Source organism: Oncorhynchus keta, chromosome 35 (genome assembly GCF_023373465.1).
Source record: "Oncorhynchus keta strain PuntledgeMale-10-30-2019 chromosome 35, Oket_V2, whole genome shotgun sequence".
NCBI lineage: Eukaryota > Metazoa > Chordata > Actinopteri > Salmoniformes > Salmonidae > Oncorhynchus > Oncorhynchus keta.
Window position 1 is genome coordinate 82,598,693 of NC_068455.1, and position 13,461 is coordinate 82,612,153.

Sequence of the window (13,461 nt, forward strand, 5' to 3'; positions counted from 1 at the left end):
TATTATATATATGTATACATATAGTATTATATATATATTTATCTACATGGAGTGTTATTGTCAGTCAATTGGTATCACAAACATTCTACTCTGTAGGCTATGTGTCTTATATAATAACTATAATACTTATAGTATTATATGTGTCTTCTCTGGTTCTGTAAGTTATAGCAAGGATTGTTGTTGCTATTTCATTTTGAATTTCAAGACCCTTTAAAGTTTAAACATATATGTATATATATGTATATACATACTGTATATATTTGATGAAAAATGTGATTGGTCCTCACTGCTATTAGCCCTGAATAACAGATTCACTAACAACAGACCCCCCCCCCCAAAAGAAAATATATAACCGAGAAGTTTGTTCTGAAATGTCTGTCCTATATCTGAGAAATATGTATTTAACCTCATATTGTTGGCACTAAAACAGTCTTCCATTCATTTTTTTCAACTGGTACTGTGGGACTTTCAGACGAGTGAGTCGTATACTTTATTAGCCAAAAACTTTATTGGCCGAAAACTTTATTAGCCAAAAACTTTATTGTCCGAAAACTTTATTGGCCGAAAACTTTATTGGCCTAAAACTTTATTGGCCGAAAACTTTATTAAACAAAAACTTTATTAAACAAAAACTTTATTCAACGAAAACTTTATTAGCCTAAAACTTTATTAAAGGAAAACTTTATTAGCCTAAAACTGTTCGGATGCGACAAGCGCTCTTGTGAAAAAAACATGGTCTGACAAACATCACTCTATAGCTCTGTCACCTTTCACCGCAGACGCGAAAGGGCGAAATCGCCTGGATGTGGTGCGATGGAGAAGCATCCAATGCCAACAAATCTCTAATGGGGATTTTTTATTATTATTATGCATCGACTATAGGGGGTTAATAATTGTACTGTGACATTAAAATGGAGCCTGAATGTTTATTAATATAGACTGAACGACTGCAACTGTTAAATCATATCATCCTGATGTAAGTAAACTGTGGCAGACAGCAGATTAACATGAAAGAGGATTACAACAGTAGTTCAACAGTAGTTATATAGGATGGTGTGTATAGACAGTAGTTATATAGGATGGTGTGTATAGACAGTAGTTATATAGGATGGTGTTTATAGACAGTAGTTATATAGGATGGTGTGTATAGACAGTAGTTATATAGGATGGTGTATATAGACAGTAGTTATATAGGATGGTGTGTATAGACAGTAGTTATATAGGATGGTGTTTATAGACAGTAGTTATATAGGATGGTGTGTATAGACAGTAGTTATATAGGATGGTGGGTATAGACAGTAGTTATATAGGATGGTGTGTATAGACAGTAGTTATATAGGATGGTGGGTATAGACAGTAGTTATATAGGATGGTGTGTATAGACAGTATAGACAGTAGTTATATAGGATAGTGTATATAGACAGTAGTTATATAGGATGGTGTGTATAGACAGTAGTTATATAGGATGGTGTTTATAGACAGTATAGACAGTAGTTATATAGGATGGTGTGTATAGACAGTAGTTATATAGGATGGTGTTTATAGACAGTAGTTATATAGGATGGTGTTTATAGACAGTAGTTATATAGGATGGTGTTTATAGACAGTAGTTATATAGGATGGTGTGTATAGACAGTATAGACATTAGTTATATAGGATGGTGTTAATAGACAGTAGTTATATAGGTTGGTGTGTATAGACATTAGTTATATAGGATGGTGTATATAGACAGTAGTTATATAGGATGGTGTGTATAGACAGTAGTTATATAGGTTGGTGTATATAGACAGTAGTTATATAGGATGGTGTGTATAGACAGTAGTTATATAGGATAGTGTGTATAGACAGTAGTTATATAGGATGGTGTGTATAGACAGTAGTTATATAGGATGGTGTGTATAGACAGTAGTTATATAGGATGGTGTGTATAGACAGTAGTTATATAGGATGGTGTGTATAGACAGTAGTTATATAGGATGGTGTGTATAGACAGTAGTTATATAGGATGGTGTGTATAGACAGTAGTTATATAGGATGGTGTGTATAGACAGTAGTTATATAGGATGGTGTGTATAGACAGTAGTTATATAGGATGGTGTGTAGGATGGTGTGTATAGACAGTAGTTATATAGGATGGTGTGTATAGACAGTAGTTATATAGGATGGTGTGTATAGACAGTAGTTATATAGGATGGTGTGTATAGACAGTAGTTATATAGGATGGTGTGTATAGACAGTATAGACAGTAGTTATATAGGATGGTGTGTATAGACAGTAGTTATATAGGATGGTGTGTATAGACAGTAGTTATATAGGATGGTGTGTATATACAGTAGTTATATAGGATGGTGTGTATAGACAGTAGTTATATAGGATGGTGTGTATAGACAGTATAGACAGTAGTTATATAGGATGGTGTGTATAGACAGTAGTTATATAGGATGGTGTGTATAGACAGTAGTTATATAGGATGGTGTGTATAGACAGTATAGACAGTAGTTATATAGGATGGTGTGTATAGACAGTAGTTATATAGGATGGTGTGTATAGACAGTATAGACAGTAGTTATATAGGATGGTGTGTATAGACAGTATAGACAGTAGTTATATAGGATGGTGTGTATAGACAGTAGTTATATAGGATGGTGTGTATAGACAGTAGTTATATAGGATGGTGTGTATAGACAGTAGTTATATAGGATGGTGTGTATAGACAGTAGTTATATAGGATGGTGTGTATAGACAGTAGTTATATAGGATGGTGTGTATAGACAGTAGTTATATAGGATGGTGTGTATAGACAGTAGTTATATAGGATGGTGTTTATAGACAGTAGTTATATAGGATGGTGTGTATAGACAGTATAGACAGTAGTTATATAGGATGGTGTGTATAGACAGTAGTTATATAGGATGGTGTGTATAGACAGTAGTTATATAGGATGGTGTGTATAGACAGTAGTTATATAGGATGGTGTGTATAGACAGTAGTTATATAGGATGGTGTGTATAGACAGTAGTTATATAGGATGGTGTGTATAGACAGTATAGACAGTAGTTATATAGGATGGTGTGTATAGACAGTAGTTATATAGGATGGTGTGTATAGACAGTAGTTATATAGGATGGTGTGTATAGACAGTATAGACAGTAGTTATATAGGATGGTGTGTATAGACAGTAGTTATATAGGATGGTGTGTATAGACAGTATAGACAGTAGTTATATAGGATGGTGTGTATAGACAGTAGTTATATAGGATGGTGTGTATAGACAGTATAGACAGTAGTTATATAGGATGGTGTGTATAGACAGTAGTTATATAGGATGGTGTGTATAGACAGTAGTTATATAGGATGGTGTTTATAGACAGTAGTTATATAGGATGGTGTGTATAGACAGTAGTTATATAGGATGGTGTTTATAGACAGTAGTTATATAGGATGGTGTGTATAGACAGTAGTTATATAGGATGGTGTTTATAGACAGTAGTTATATAGGATGGTGTGTATAGACAGTAGTTATATAGGATGGTGTGTATAGACAGTAGTTATATAGGATGGTGTGTATAGACAGTATAGACAGTAGTTATATAGGATGGTGTGTATAGACAGTAGTTATATAGGATGGTGTGTATAGACAGTATAGACAGTAGTTATATAGGATGGTGTGTATAGACAGTAGTTATATAGGATGGTGTGTATAGACAGTAGTTATATAGGATGGTGTGTATGGACAGTAGTTATATAGGATGGTGTGTATAGACAGTAGTTATATAGGATGGTGTGTATAGACAGTAGTTATATAGGATGGTGTGTATAGACAGTAGTTATATAGGATGGTGTGTATAGACAGTAGTTATATAGGATGGTGTGTATATACAGTAGTTATATAGGATGGTGTGTATAGACAGTAGTTATATAGGATGGTGTGTATAGACAGTAGTTATATAGGATGGTGTGTATAGACAGTAGTTATATAGGATGGTGTTTATAGACAGTAGTTATATAGGATGGTGTGTATAGACAGTAGTTATATAGGATGGTGTGTATAGACAGTAGTTATATAGGATGGTGTGTATAGACAGTAGTTATATAGGATGGTGTTTATAGACAGTATAGACAGTAGTTATATAGGATGGTGTGTATAGACAGTAGTTATATAGGATGGTGTTTATAGACAGTATAGACAGTAGTTATATAGGATGGTGTGTATAGACAGTAGTTATATAGGATGGTGTTTATAGACAGTAGTTATATAGGATGGTGTTTATAGACAGTAGTTATATAGGATGGTGTTTATAGACAGTAGTTATATAGGATGGTGTGTATAGACAGTAGTTATATAGGATAGTGTATATAGACAGTAGTTATATAGGATGGTGTGTATAGACAGTAGTTATATAGGATGGTGGGTATAGACAGTAGTTATATAGGATGGTGTGTATAGACAGTATAGACAGTAGTTATATAGGATGGTGTGTATAGACAGTAGTTATATAGGATAGTGTATATAGACAGTAGTTATATAGGATAGTGTATATAGACAGTAGTTATATAGGATGGTGTGCATAGACAGTAGTTATATAGGATGGTGTGCATAGACAGTAGTTATATAGGATGGTGTGTATAGACAGTAGTTATATAGGATGGTGTGTATAGACAGTAGTTATATAGGATGGTGGGTATAGACAGTAGTTATATAGGATGGTGTGTATAGACAGTATAGACAGTAGTTATATAGGATGGTGTGTATAGACAGTAGTTATATAGGATAGTGTATATAGACAGTAGTTATATAGGATAGTGTATATAGACAGTAGTTATATAGGATGGTGTGCATAGACAGTAGTTATATAGGATGGTGTGCATAGACAGTAGTTATATAGGATGGTGTGTATAGACAGTAGTTATATAGGATGGTGTGCATAGACAGTAGTTATATAGGATGGTGTGTATAGACAGTAGTTATATAGGATGGTGTCTATAGACAGTAGTTATATAGGATGGTGTGCATAGACAGTAGTTATATAGGATGGTGTGTATAGACAGTAGTTATATAGGATGGTGTGCATAGACAGTAGTTATATAGGATGGTGTGTATAGACAGTAGTTATATAGGATGGTGTCTATAGACAGTAGTTATATAGGATGGTGTGTATAGACAGTAGTTATAAAGGATGGTGTGTATAGACAGTAGTTATATAGGATAGTGTATATAGACAGTTGTTATAAAGGATGGTGTGTATAGACAGTACAGACAGTTGTTATAAAGGATGGTGTGTATAGACACTTGTTATAAAGGATGGTGTGTATAGACAGTATAGACAGTTGTTATATAGGATGGTGTTTATAGACAGTAGTTATAATAGGATGGTGTGTATAGACAGTAGTTATATAGGATGGTGGGTATAGACAGTAGTTATATAGGATGGTGTGTATAGACAGTAGTTATAATAGGATGGTGTGTATAGACAGTAGTTATATAGGATGGTGGGTATAGACAGTATAGACAGTAGTTATATAGGATGGTGTGTATAAACAGTAGTTATATAGGATGGTGTGTATAGACAGTAGTTATATAGGATGGTGTGTATAGACAGTAGTTATATAGGATGGTGTTTATAGACAGTAGTTATATAGGATGGTGTGTATATACAGTAGTTATATAGGATGGTGTGTATAGACAGTAGTTATATAGGATGGTGTTTATAGACAGTAGTTATATAGGATGGTGTTTATAGACAGTAGTTATATAGGATGGTGTGTATAGTCAGTAGTTATATAGGATGGTGTGTATAGACAGTACTTATATAGGATGGTGTGTATAGACAGTAGTTATATAGGATGGTGTGTATAGACAGTAGTTATATAGGATGGTGTGTATAGACAGTAGTTGTATAGGATAGTGTATATAGACAGTAGTTATATAGGTTGGTGTGTATAGACAGTAGTTATATAGGATGGTGTGTATAGACAGTAGTTATATATAGGATGGTGTGTATAGACAGTAGTTATATAGGATGGTGTGTATAGACAGTAGTTATATAGGATGGTGTGTATAGACAGTAGTTATATAGGATGGTGTGTATAGACAGTAGTTATATAGGATAGTGTATATAGACAGTAGTTATATAGGATAGTGTGTATATACAGTAGTTATATAGGATAGTGTATATAGACAGTAGTTATATAGGATGGTGTGTATTGACAGTAGATATATAGGATGGTGTGTATAGACAGTAGTTATATAGGATGGTGTGTATAGACAGTAGTTATATAGGATAGTGTATATAGACAGTAGTTATATAGGATGGTGTGTATAGACAGTAGTTATATAGGATGGTGTGTATAGACAGTATAGACAGTAGTTATATAGGATGGTGTGTATAGACAGTAGTTATATAGGATGGTGTGTATAGACAGTAGTTATATAGGATGGTGTGTATAGACAGTAGTTATATAGGATAGTGTATATAGACAGTAGTTATATAGGATGGTGTATATAGACAGTAGTTATATAGGATGGTGTATATAGACAGTAGTTATATAGGATGGTGTGTATAGACAGTAGTTATATAGGATAGTGTATATAGACAGTAGTTATATAGGATAGTGTGTATATACAGTAGTTATATAGGATAGTGTATATAGACAGTAGTTATATAGGATGGTGTGTATTGACAGTAGATATATAGGATGGTGTGTATAGACAGTAGTTATATAGGATAGTGTATATAGACAGTAGTTATATAGGATGGTGTATATAGACAGTAGTTATATAGGATAGTGTATATAGACAGTAGTTATATAGGATGGTGTGTATAGACAGTAGTTATATAGGATGGTGTATATAGACAGTAGTTATATAGGATGGTGTGTATAGACAGTAGTTATATAGGATAGTGTATATAGACAGTAGTTATATAGGATAGTGTTTAGGACATCTACTTTGTGCATGACACAAGTAATTTTTCCAACAATTGTTAACAGACAGATTATTTCACATATAATTCACTGTATCACAATTCCAGTGGGTCAGAAGTTTCCATACATTAAATTGACTGTGCCTTTAAAATTCTTGGAAAATTCCAGAAAATGATGTCATGGCTTTAGAACCTTCTGATAGGCTAATTGACATCATTTGAGTCAGTTGGAGGTGTACCCGTGGATGTATTTCAAGGCCTACCTTCAAACTCAGCGCCTCTTGCCTGACATCATGGGAAAATCAAAAGAAATCAGCCAAGACCTAAGAAAGAAATTGTAGACATCCACAAGTCTGTTCATCCTTGGGAGCAATTTCCAAACGCCTGAAGGTACCACGTTCAAACAATAGTACGCAAGTATAAACACCATGGGACCACGCAACCGTCATACCGCTGTTGGGGAATAATCAGAATTGGTTGGTAACATAGGTAAGATGTGGCTGGGTCTTTCAGCATGATAATGATCCCAAACACAACGCCCAGGCAACGAAGGAGTGGCTTCGTAAGAAGCATTTCAAGGTCCTGGAGTGGCCTGGCCAGTCTCCAGATCTCAACCCCATAGAAAATCTTTGGAGGGAGTTGAAAGTCCGTGTTGCCCAGCAACAGCCCCAAAACATCACTGCTCTAGAGGAGATCTGCATGGAGGAATGGGCCAAAATACCAGCAACAGTGTGTGAAAACCTTGTGAAGACTTACAGAAAACGTTTGACCTCTGTCATTGCCAACAAAGGGTATATAACAAAGTATTGAGATAAACTTTTGTTTTTGACCAAATACTTATTTTCCACCATATTTTGCAAATAAATTCATAAAAAAATCCTACAATGTGATTTTCTGGATTTTTTTTCTCATTTTGTCTGTCATAGTTGAAGTGTACCTATGATGAAGTGGGAGAACTTGGTGGCTGACTAAATACTTTTTTGCCCCACTGTATCTCAAAGTGCTGTACAGAAACCCAGCCTAAAACCCCAAACAGCAAGCAATGCAGGTGTAGAATCACGGTGGCTAGGAAAAACTCCCTAGAAAGGCTAGAACCTAGGAAGAAACCTAGAGAGGAACCAGGCTATGAGGGGTGGCCAGTCCTCTTCTGACTGTGCCGGGTGGAGATTATAACAGAACCTGGCCAAGATGTTCAAATATGACCAGCATGGTCAAATAATAATAATCACAGTAGTTGTCGAGGGTGCAGCAAGGTGTATGTAAACTTCCAACTTCATCTGTATACGTACATACTAGCCTTGGCAGGGTTATTGATCACACAAACCTACATCACTACTGTCACCACTATATCATGGGTCCAAGCCCCTCCATTACGCAGGAGACCCTGTGACACACAGAGATGTGACCCTTAAAACAATCCTAACAGGTCAGAGTGTAGGTTACACCGCTCTGGAAGGGTGTGTGTGTGTGTGTGTGTGTGTGTGTGTGTGTGTGTGTGTGTGTGTGTGTGTGTGTGTGTGTGTGTGTGTGTGTGTGTGTGTGTGTGTGTGTGTGTGTGTGTGTGTGTGTGTGTGTGTGTGTTCGTATGCTGGGTAGATTTCACATGTACTAAAATTAGAATCTCCACATATTTAGAGGAAGCCTGACAGTACTAGAGGTATCTTCTTTACACGACGTGTGTACGTGTGTGTGGGTGAATGTGGGTGTATTTGTGTGTTTGTTTCACAATATGAACGCTGTGACCTTTCTTCTTTCTCACAGGAAGACTGTGACTTAACTGTTAGACTGCCAGACATTAATTAACCTTCTGAGAGAAAGACCGTTACTATGACGACTGACTCAAGACGGCATTAACCTACTGAGAGAAAGACCGTTACTATGACTACTGACTGAAGACTGCATTAACCTACTGAGAGAAAGACTGTTACTATGACTACTGACTGCCAGACATTAACCTACTGAGAGAAAGTCTGTTACTATGACTACTGACTGCCAGACATTAACCTACTGAGAGAAAGACTGTTACTATGACTACTGACTGCCAGACATTAACCTACTGAGAGAAAGACTGTTACTATGACTACTGACTGCCAGACATTAACCTACTGAGAGAAAGACTGTTACTATGACTACTGACTGCCAGACATTAACCTACTGAGAGAAAGTCTGTTACTATGACTACTGACTGAAGACTGCATTAACCTACTGAGAGAAAGGCTGTTACTATGACTACTGACTGCCAGACATTAACCTTCTGAGAGAAAGACTGTTACTATGACTACTGACTCAAGACTGCATTAACCTTCTGAGAGAAAGACTGTTACTATGACTACTGACTCAAGACTGCATTAACCTACTGAGAAAGACTGTTACTATGACTACTGACTCAAGACTGCATTAACCTTCTGAGAGAAAGACTGTTACTATGACTACTGACTGCCAGACATTAACCTACTGAGAGAAAGACTGTTACTATGACTACTGACTGCCAGACATTAACCTACTGAGAGAAAGTCTGTTACTATGACTACTGACTGAAGACTGCATTAACCTACTGAGAGAAAGGCTGTTACTATGACTACTGACTGCCAGACATTAACCTTCTGAGAGAAAGACTGTTACTATGACTACTGACTCAAGACTGCATTAACCTTCTGAGAGAAAGACTGTTACTATGACTACTGACTCAAGACTGCATTAACCTACTGAGAAAGACTGTTACTATGACTACTGACTCAAGACTGCATTAACCTTCTGAGAGAAAGACTGTTACTATGACTACTGACTCAAGACTGCATTAACCTTCTGAGAGAAAGACTGTTACTATGACTACTGACTCAAGACTGCATTAACCTACTGAGAAAGACTGTTACTATGACTACTGACTCAAGACTGCATTAACCTACTGAGAGAAAGACCGTTACTATGACTACTGACTCAAGACTGCATTAACCTACTGAGAGAAAGACTGTTACTATGACTACTGACTAAATTAGCACTCCTACTCTGAGACATTTTGAAAAATCTAATCAAAGTACATTTGGTCTCGTACACAGTTTTACTTAAGTTTCTAGCTCCAACATTACAGCAATATCTAGCAATACAATAGTCATACACAGTGTAGGAAAATCTGTGTCCAGCATTAGCTATACTGTCACCACTATATCATGGTTCCAAGCCCCTCCATTTACGCAGGAGACCCTGTGACCCACAGAGATGTGACCCTTAAACAATCCTAACAGTTCAGAGTGTAGGTTACACCGCTCTGGAAGAGTGTGTGTGTGTGTGAGCTGGTATGCAGGGTAGATTTCTCATGAACTAAAATTAGAATCCCCACATATGGAGAGGAGGCCTGACAGTACTAGAGGTATCTTCTTTACACGACGTGTGAGACGGAGAAAGAGACCGAGAGAGAGAGTTAGTCTACAGACTGATCAATACCTAGTTAGTCTACAGACTGATCAATACCTAGTTAGTCTACAGACTGATCAATACCTAGTTAGTCTACAGACTGATCAATACCTAGTTAGTCTACAGACAGATCAATACCTAGTTATTCTACAGACTGATCAATAACTAGTTAGTCTACAGACTGATGAATACCTAGTTAGTCTACAGACTAATCAATACCTAGGTAGTCTACAGACTGATCAATACCTAGTTAGTCTACAGACTGTGACCCACTTAGTCTACAGACTGATCAATACCTAGTTAGTCTACAGACAGATCAATACCTAGTTAGTCTACAGACTGATCAATAACCTAGTTAGTCTACAGACTGATCAATACCTAGTTAGTCTACAGACTGATCAATACCTAGTTAGTCTACAGACAGATCAATAACTAGTTAGTCTACAGACTGATGAATACCTAGTTAGTCTACAGACTAATCAATACCTAGGTAGTCTACAGACTGATCAATACCTAGTTAGTCTGCAGACTGATCAATACCTAGTTAGTCTACAGACTGATCAATACCTAGTTAGTCTACAGACTGATTAATACCTAGTTAGTCTGCAGACTGATCAATACCTAGTTAGTCTACAGACAGATCAATACCTAGTTATTCTACAGACTGATCAATACCTAGTTAGTCTACAGACTGTGATCAATAACCTAGTTAGTCTACAGACTGATCAATACCTAGTTAGTCTACAGACTGATCAATACCTAGTTAGTCTACAGACTGTGATCAATAACCTAGTTATTCTACAGACTGATCAATACCTAGTTAGTCTGCAGACTGATCAATACCTAGTTATTCTACAGACTGATCAATACCTAGTTAGTCTACAGACTGTGATCAATAACCTAGTTAGTCTACAGACTGATCAATACCTAGTTATTCTACAGACTGATCAATACCTAGTTAGTCTACAGACTGTGATCAATAACCTAGTTATTCTACAGACTGATCAATACCTAGTTAGTCTGCAGACTGATCAATACCTAGTTATTCAACAGACTGATCAATACCTAGTTAGTCTACAGACTGTGATCAATAACCTAGTTAGTCTACAGACTGATCAATACCTAGTTAGTCTGCAGACTGATCAATACCTAGTTAGTCTGCAGACTGATCAATAACCTAGTTAGTCTACAGACTGTGATCAATAACCTAGTTAGTCTACAGACTGATCAATACCTAGTTAGTCTGCAGACTGATCAATACCTAGTTAGTCTGCAGACTGATCAATACCTAGTTAGTCTGCAGACTGATCAATACCTAGTTAGTCTGCCTTACATCATCATTTGGAGTTCAGTTTTTTAAAGATGTGTTGCAAAGGTTTTTGTATAATTTGTATCACGCTTGTGAACAACTTCCTCCATTTGTGTTTTACGTCCTGTAAAAACATACATTATCAGAGTAATAATCCCTGCTATTCCTACAAAATGTTATGAATTAAATTATTAAACTCACTTTGAATCTCTTTGTCTGCAAAGCATTGTCTGCTTTTACTATGGAACTGAAACACTGTCCAGTGGAACAGAGAGGAACATTCCGCAGCGCGGGCCATTCCAGATGGATGCAGATGGAGGCCTCCGTCTCCTGATGGAAAACACTTCAAATCATTGTAATGTACAGTATGTGTAAGGAATTAAGCAGGTTACTCGTCTCTGTCTCTCTGTCTCTCTGTCTCTCTCTCTCTCTCTCTCTCTCTCTCTCTCTCTGTCTCTCTCTCTCTCTCTCTCTCTCTCTCTCTCTCTCTCTCTCTCTCTCTCTGTCTCTCTCTCTCTCTCTCTCTCTCTCTCTCTCTCTCTCTCTCTCTCTCTCTCTCTCTGTCTCTCTCTGTCTCTCTCTCTCTCTCTCTCTCTCTCTCTCTCTGTCTCTCTCTCTCTCTCTCTCTCTCTCTCTCTCTCTCTCTCTCTCTCTCTCTCTCTCTCTCTCTCTCTCTCTCTGTCTCTCTCTGTCTCTCTCTCTCTCTCTCTCTCTCTCTCTCTCTCTCTCTCTCTCTCTCTCTCTCTCTCTCTCTCTCTCTCTCTCTCTCTCTCTCTCTCTCTCTCTCTCTCTCTCTCTCTCTCTCTCTCTCTCTCTCTCTCTCTGTCTCTCTCCTCTCTCTCTGTCTCTCTCTCTCTCTCTCTCCCTCTGTCTCTCTCTCCCTGTGTCTCTCTCTCTCTCTCTCTCTCTCTCTCTCTCTCTCTCGCTCTCTCTCTCTCTCAGAGATAGATAGCCCCCTCTAGTGGCTCAATGGTAAAACGAGGTATTGTGTAACTGTACTTTATGATGTTGGGTCTTTCCTTCCCATGGAAGACACCTATTGGCCTCAAAAGTAGTGTACTATGTAGGGAATATAATGCCAATGGGCCCTGGTCAAATGTAGTGCACTATATAGGGAATATAATGCGTTGAGCACTAGATAGAGCATTTATTCTTATATTTCATTCTTTATTTATGCAGGTTAAAACCCCATTGAGACCAGGGTCTCTTTCTGAAATGTGCCCCGATCACAGCAATTCAACACCAATTACAATGTCAGATAAAACATCAATCAATACAAAACACAACAGAAGAACTGTTACATTCCTCAGCTATGTGGTCCTTCATAATAAACACCCTAAGCTGCCTGAGCTGCACCAGAACATCCAATCATAATGAGTTCTGCAAATTGTTCCAGCAGGCGCATTAAAACTAAAAGCGGATTTACCTAATTTGGCGCAGACCCAAGGAACCTCCAACATTTAAACCAACCCTAGGAATGTGGTTGGTAACTCATGTTTTTATACTTCAACAACGTAGTTAGGTAAAGTTGTAAACTTGTGTAGTAGAACTCTGTAAACAAAAAGAGAATAGTGAAGTGATCTAGGGGACTTTAATGAGGACCAGCCAACCTTTAGATACAGGATGTAGTGATGAGTATTAAACCTGAGGACCAGCCAACCTTTAGATACAGGATGTAGTGGTGAGTATTAAACCTGAGGACCAGCCAACCTTTAGATACAGGATGTAGTGATGAGTATTAAACCTGAGGACCAGCCAACCTTTAGATACAGGATGTAGTGATGAGTATTAAACCTGAGGACCAGCCAACCTTTAGAT

The 13,461-nt window shown here is 37.2% G+C and overlaps 1 long non-coding RNA gene across 3 annotated transcripts; it reads right to left on the minus strand.

The window, feature by feature from the left end:
* Positions 1 to 8,903: 8,903 nt before the first annotated feature.
* Positions 8,904 to 9,921, minus strand: LOC127915613 (uncharacterized). 3 transcript variants are annotated; one of them, XR_008091438.1, is made up of 4 exons: positions 9,826 to 9,921; positions 9,675 to 9,776; positions 9,326 to 9,625; positions 8,904 to 9,025 (listed from the first exon to the last, which is right to left on the minus strand). It is a non-coding gene; the product is annotated as an uncharacterized LOC127915613 (long non-coding RNA). The 3 variants fall into 3 exon arrangements; XR_008091437.1 differs by having other exon boundaries at positions 8,953 to 9,074; XR_008091439.1 differs by lacking the exon at positions 9,675 to 9,776 and having other exon boundaries at positions 8,953 to 9,074; positions 9,826 to 9,890.
* Between the last annotated feature and the right edge of the window lie 3,540 nt (positions 9,922 to 13,461).